Genomic DNA, 7402 nt, shown 5'->3' on the forward strand with positions numbered 1-7402 from the left:
GTTCCCTGCCCTTTGTTTTCTCCATTACGCCACTGTATTACAGGAGTCCATCACTGTATTGAAATGCCTGGGGCGGGCTAACTTCATAAAGAAAAAGGTTCATTTTTCTGGAGAGTCACATGGGTTTGTCCTCTGGTGATGGCTTGCAGAGTTGCAAGGAACGGCAGGGAAAGAGGGAGTGGGCGTGTACCTGTACCGTCTGTCTCCAGACCTGATCCAGTCGCATCCAAAAGGCGTCAGCTCCAAACACCATTATTGGATTAACAATGTAAAGATTGCCAAAATATAATTAAAAAACAAACAAACAAACTTGTGCTGGGCCACCTCTCGGGGCGCTCTGGGGGCGCTGCTCTTGCGAGCTCTGGACGCCGCCCGCGGGCTGGGCTCAGTGTAAGGAGGAGCTCAGTGTAGGACGGGCTCTGAGTGGGACGGGCTGCCCTGTAGGACGGGCTCCCGTGTGGGACGGGCTCCCGAGTGGGACGGGCTCTGAGTGGGACGGGCTGCCGTGTGGGACGGGCTCCCGAGTGGGACGGGCTGGCTGAAGGGCGGCCTTCGGTCCCTCGCCCACCAACCGGAGCGCCAGGACTGAGAGCGTTGCGAACACTCGTGGGAAGCTTGGAACCTTGGACAGGACCAAGTCGGCCCTAGTGGCTCGCCCTGCTTGGTGGACTTTCACCCCGTCAGCCTTGTTAAGAGCGAAAAAAAACTGTGTGTGGAGACGTAGGGACGCTGAATTCTTTCAGTTGTACCCAAAGTCACTCAGATTCGTTATGGAGTTGGTTAAGCGGCTGCCCAGGAAGTGTTCTGTGGACAGTAAATGGCCAGAGAATGTTTCCTCAGGTTCCCATTTCCCGCCGAAGCAGGCTTTTGCTGACAGGCACTTGGTAGCGACGATTGGAAAGCGCAGTTTCTGCTTCCTGAGAAGTCAGTGCGCTTGCTGTGTTTGTAACCTGTGCAGACAAATCTGAGGGTAAGTGGAGGAAGCGGCGGGGAGCCTGGTTTTGGTGTTTGGAGCTTCTCCACGGGGGCGTGGGTTGCGTCCTGCCTGGGGAGGCTTTGTGCACTGAAGGAGCGCTGGCAGAATTCTCTCGCCATTCATTTGGTCGCGTCCTGCACGGTGCACACAGGTCACGTGCTGTGCCACCTCACCTTGTAGTTGACGTCAGCCAATGAATGTTCCAGGTGGAACCCCGTTACTCTGTTTTCCAATTGCAGTCTCTTGGCTTGTTGGGCCACGAGGTAGCCTGAAATGTGGAAAGTCGGCAAGATTCCATGTAGCCTATGCAGTGCATCTTGGGAGTTGTAGTCGTTCCTTAGCAATGAGCTTGTCAAAACGTGCTTATGTTTTCATTAGGTCACATACATGTGGACACCCTTTGAAGCATTACAACATGAGACAGTCACTTATACAGAGCAGACACCTAATTCAAAAATTTTTCAAAATCTTAACTTTTGTTTTTAACCTACTGGGTACCTCAGAATGTGGACTTGAGCTAACTCATTGTAATATATCAAGTAGTGGAGCTCATTAATTTCTGTGATACATGTGAGTGAAATAAGTTGAGGGGGTCATTTGGCAGAGCCTTAAGCGTCTGCTTGGGGTGTCTGGATGCCACGTTGGAGTGCCTGGCTCTTCCCCCTGCTTCAGATCCAGCTTCCTGCTAATGTCCACCCTGGGAGGCTGCAAGATCAGTATCTCTGGAAAAAACAATCTTTGGATGCTGGCATTGTGGCATAGCATCTTAAAGGTGTGGATCCTTTCCAGGCTGCGGTTTGTGTCCTGGCAGCTCCACTTGGGCCTGGCTCAGTGCTGCCCATTGTGACCATTTGGGTAGTTAGCCATTAGACTGAAGAGTGAGCTCTCCTGTCTGTCAGACTTTCAAAAGCCAAAGTGATAGAGGAAAAAAAAATTTTTTTTTCAAATATATTTTGAACCTAGAGAAAACATTTTCTTGTAAGAGTCAGAAAAAGCTTCACACAACTTTTGAGCTCAGTGTTAGAGAACATCCCAGCCACATGTGTTCAACCCCAGACTCCTTTATTGTCACATTTGCTGTCCATTTGGAGAACAGAACGTGACAAGAGGACTTCAAAATGCAGATCCTGGAAGCAGGGAAGCTTTTGTGGTCGGAACTCCAGGGTACCCAGGGCAAGTCTAGCAAGGAGGGAGTGAGCTCCAGGTGGACACAGCTCTGTATTCCATGGGCTCCGCAGCCTATTAGTGCCATTGTGGGGCTCAGAGAGCACGGGGCCCAATCCTCAATCCAGCTGAAGGGCTGTGCTCCACCACATTTGAGGTTCATCACAGTTGCTACCCAAATAAGTCCACAATCCCCTTGTGTTGAATATGAAATGCCTTTACATATACAAAATTTAAAAGGCAGAGAAAAACATGGTAAAAAATAAGTGTCCTTTCCATCCTGACCTCCTGCCATTGCGATTTCCCTCTTGGTGTCAGCACCACTACATTTCCAACGTCTGTTGCCAGGACATCACAAATGAGTGGTCCAAACAACTGTACACTTGATGTAGTGCTCTATAATTGCTGTCTCAAAATTATTAACTTTTATTTGCATTGTGCCCTCCTATTCCAGAGATTTTTAAGCATAAGCAAGTACATTTAAATGTCTCTCTCTATATATATATATAAAAAAAAACTAGGGCTGGGGGCCTGCCTGGCATGGCTTGATCACAGTGCCTGCCAGTGTCAGAACAGGGGACAGCTGATGTTAGGTTGGACCATGACACTAATCAGCATGGGAGAGAACCAGATCCAGGGGTAGATTCTGTGGGGCATATGTGGGCCCAACCCTGGGGAACTGTAATTCCCGCTGGGGGTAGTGACTAGGTATGACCATGGAACCCTCCAACACTCATGTGTACTGGGGTCAAGAACAGATTGGGCAGGTACAGGCTGTAGAGCCCAAAGGCACACCCAAGAATAGGGTGTGGGATGGGCTGGGCCAGAACATCCACCAACTCATACAAAGGCCAAGATGGAGGGGCCAAGCTGTGCTGGGTAAGGTCCTAACACCCACTGTCATGCATAAGATCTGGGTCTGAGAGCGGGTCCGGTGGGGGACTTGGGAAATTCTCCTGATGGGCTGTAGCTCCTACTGGAGAGCGTGTTGTTCAAGCCTGGTTATTGGTCAGGCCAGGCAAGGTAGTGTCACCTGTTGGCAAGCATCTGGGTTTCTTCTGGAGGGGGCGGATCAGGCAGTTCCACGCCAACCTTAGACCACAGGCATGTGCAAGAGCCATGCTGGAGTGTGGGTCATGCTGGGCAAGGCTATCGTATCCACTGGTTTGCATGAGCCAGGGATGGGAGCAGGCTGGGCAGAGCCAAGTTGCAGCACCCACCGACAAGAGTTGGGACTGCGGATAGGCCAGGACAGGTCAGCCTGCAGCAACCAATGGCAAAGGCCATGATGGGGGTTGGGCCATGCCAAGCTGGGTCAGAGCTAACACTAGTTCATTTAATATCTGTGGTTGGGAACAGGCCTGGTTGGGGAATTAAAGGGAATGCCCCATCTGGGTTGTGGTTTCCAGTGGTGAGTATGAGAACGGAAATGGGGCAGCGATCTGGGCTGGACATGACAGCAGTGTCCCTCAGCATAGGTGTATACTGGGTCTGGAGTGTGCAGATTGGGCAAGACTCCAGCACCCCCTGGGGCTTGTGAGGACCAGATTGGGTGTAGGATGGGCTAGGGTAGGTCTCTGCTCCCACTGATCATGTGAGAGTTGTGTCTGGGCATGGACCAGGTGTAGCTGGGCCGTAACACTCAACAGTAACCAGAATGGGTGTTGTCCTCTGGTTGGGTAAGGACAAGAGGTAGACTAAGTCAGTCTGGTCCAAGGACCAGTGTGCGCGATACCTGCCACGGGTTACAGAACTGATAGAGGAGCTCAGGGAACTCCTCGATCAGGATGCAGTCCCTGCATGAGTGTGCAAGGACCAAGGCTGGGAGAAGCCCAGGCCAGGCCAGGTTACAATACCTGCCAATATATGTTTGGGTCAGGTCTGAGGGGAGGCCAGGCTGGGCCAGTTCATAGCATCCACTGACAGTTGTGAGAACTAGGAAGGGGTGCAAGACAGGCCGGGTTGTGCTACAATACCAATCATTTCATATTAGGGCTGGGACTAGGGCCTGGTGGACTGGGCTAGGCTGTAGCACCCACCAATATGAGCTGAAACTGGGGGTAGACTGGGCCAGGCCAGGCTACAGCACCCCGTGGCACATGTTGAGGTGAGGCCATGCCAGACCGGGCCACAGTACCCACCAGCACACCTGAAACCCAGGGGACAGGGTGTGAGTCCAGTCAGGGGATCTGGGGGACTCCTCTCCTGAGCTACTGCCCCCATAGGCAAGTGTGAGAGCTGGGATGGGGGCAGACCAGGCTGGCAGGGCTCCAACTGTTGGCCTACATGTGAGCTGGGTTAGGGGGAGAATCAGGCTAGGCTATCCGACTGAATCTACTGCATAAGCAGAGTGGGGGCAGATTAGTCGGGCTTTGCCACAGAATCAGCTGGCAGATGCTGGCATGGGGCGGCAAATGTTGTCAAGCTAGACTACAGAAGCACCTGGAGAGTAAGATCCAGGACTGGGAGTGGGTCCAGTAGGGAAATTCCGGGCACTTCTGATGGGTTGCAATTCTCACTGGTGAACATGAGAACCAGGGCTGGCAGTGGGCCTCACTAGGCAGGAGGTGTCACCCACCAGCACAGACAGGAGCTGGATAGTGGAGCTGGTTGTGTTGAGCTAGGCTTCAACTCCCATTGATGTGTACAAGAGCAGAATGGGATCTTGGACAAGCTGGACCAGTCTACCGAATATACTGGCAAGCACAGGAACGAGGTCTGGGGATGGGTCTAGTGGGGGTTATTGGGGGTTCCAACTAGGCTGCAGTTCCTGCTGGTATATGTGAGGGCTGAGTGTGACGTGGGCAGGGTTGGGCTGGGCCGTAGCATCCATTCGTCTATCTAAGAGTCAAGACTGAAGAAAGAACGGACTCTGCTATGTCAGCTACCAGTGTCTGCATAGGCTGATGTGGGTGACAGAATGAGCTGGACCCTGTACTGCCAAGCACACACAAGAGTCATGTCTGGGATCACCTCAGAGGAGGTTTCTTTGAAGACCCCCCAAATGAACCGTTGGACTCACAATTCCAACCATGGGGAGAATTGCAGTTTATGTGATTTGGCTGTGGAATGCATGTGTCAGAACTGGGCCTTCTGAGTGGCACAGACAGAGCAGTGGACAGCATACCCAGATGCACATGGAGGATATGGCAGTCCATTGGAATCTGCAGAGGACATCTGGTACCATAACAGAGGAAGGGGGCAGAACAAATCGATCAAGCATTGGCAGCCAAGCATTGGCAGCAAATATCTGGGCAAAATGAGTCTCTAAGTTGGACTATCTCAGCCCATGGACCTTGGAGGGATTTCATTGTCCTTGTAGTGGCAAGATCGACACCATTTCAGAACTATCAAAAGCACTTGGGCAGGACCCTTGGAGTCTGCCTCACACTGGGGACCCTGTGATGACATCAGGTGGCCATTGCTCATATCTGGATACTGAGGCAGTTGGGAGACTGGGCGTTACTTCTCTCCTTATCTCTCCACTTCCCCCAAATACAAGAAAAGAAAATGTGGAAACTATGGTCTCACCCACTTTCCCCTAATCCTCAACCCTTCCCACTCTCAGCAACTATGTAAACATCACCAAAAATAAAATGTTAAAAAAAAAATTTTAACTGTAGTATTCCTACTGATTAATGACTGTTCTTATATTGCCTTTTCTTTTATAAGCTTCCCCTGCCTACTCCTCAGTTCTAAAATCTTCACTTTCTCTTTAAGTATCACTAAGGACGCATACATTTTTTTAGCTCATTGTGTAGTAGCCATAACCTTAGTTCTGTCTGTCTGTTTGTTTCAGATGGAAAGTGAAGCAGCTAGAATACAAACCAATGCCTATATGGGATGCTGGCACTTGAAGCTGAAGGATTAGCCTATTGTGTCATGGTACTGACCCCTGAATAATATTTCTTTAAAAAACATTTGTTTGGGGCCTGGCATGGTAGCCTAGTAGCTAAAGGCCTCACCTTGCACATGCTAGGATCCCATATGGGCACTGGTTCTAAGCCTGGCAGCCCTGCTTCCCATCCAGCTCCCTGCTTGTTGCCTGGGAAAGCAGTCAAGGATGGCCCAAAGCATCGGGACCCTGCACCTGCATGGGAGACCGGGAAAAGGCTCTTGGCTCCTGGCTTCGGACCAACTCAGCTTCAGCTGTTGCGGCCGCTTGGGGAGTAAATCATCTGACGGAAGATCTTTGTTGCTCCTCCTCTTGTATATCTGACATTCCAATGAAAATAAATCTTTAAAAAAAAACAAAAAAACACATATATTTGAACTGTTGTTGCTGACTTACATGGGTAGGGTGATCAGGTTTTCCCTCGATGCAGCCTCATTTCATAACTGCAAGCCCCTTCTGCCACCAAACCCTTCGTTTTCAAGTCTCTCATTTAGTGATTCAATTTTATAGAAGGAAATATTTTTGTACTTTTTATAGTAAAACTCATTCAGTTTACAGAAGCATTATTTTCAACACACGCATTGAACATTAAAACTTTAAAGCCTGCCTTCTACTCATTAACTACTGAACCCCTCCCCACCCTGATCTCCGGCATTTCCTTGCCCCTCACAGTCAGTGCTTAGGTGACACAAATGGCACAAGCAGGCAGTGACGTCCTGGTGCCCGGGTGTGCGAGCATCAGGTCCATCAGCGGTCCTAAAAAGACCAAGAGTCAGGCAATTGTTATAGTTCCTAATTGCTATTCTTGGCAGATTATGCAAACTTGTCACATTTGCATATTTATTTATGCTAGTTTCTAAATCCACGTTTTGAATTCCCAATGGAATCCAAGGTACTGTTACTAACATTTACAACATCATGCTAAATTGTAGCATTTACCTCTTCATGCTTTGGCAGTTTTTTTTTTTTTTTTTTTTTTTTTTTTAAGATTTATTTGTTCATTTGAAGTCAGAGTGACAGAGACAGAGAGATAGGTCTTTCATCCACTGGTTCACTTCCCGGGTGACAGCAATGACCAGGGTTGAGCCAAGCCAGGAACCAGGAGCTTTCCTATGTCTCTTGCACAGGCAGCAGAGGCCAAAACCACTTGGGCCATCCTCCACTGCTGAAATCAGGCTAGGCAGGCAGCTAGACCAGAGTGGAGCAGCCGGGTCTCTGAGCAGATGCTATGCCACAATACTCGCCTCAACATCTCAGAGCATTTATACTTGAAGCACTTTTGCAGCTTTAATGTATTTTTTGTGAAATATAATTATAAGGTAATACAATAAAATAAATGAAAACTGCAAGCACACCAAAACCAAGCA

This window comes from Ochotona princeps, chromosome 2 (genome assembly GCF_030435755.1).
Source record: "Ochotona princeps isolate mOchPri1 chromosome 2, mOchPri1.hap1, whole genome shotgun sequence".
NCBI classification, from domain to species: Eukaryota; Metazoa; Chordata; class Mammalia; order Lagomorpha; family Ochotonidae; genus Ochotona; species Ochotona princeps.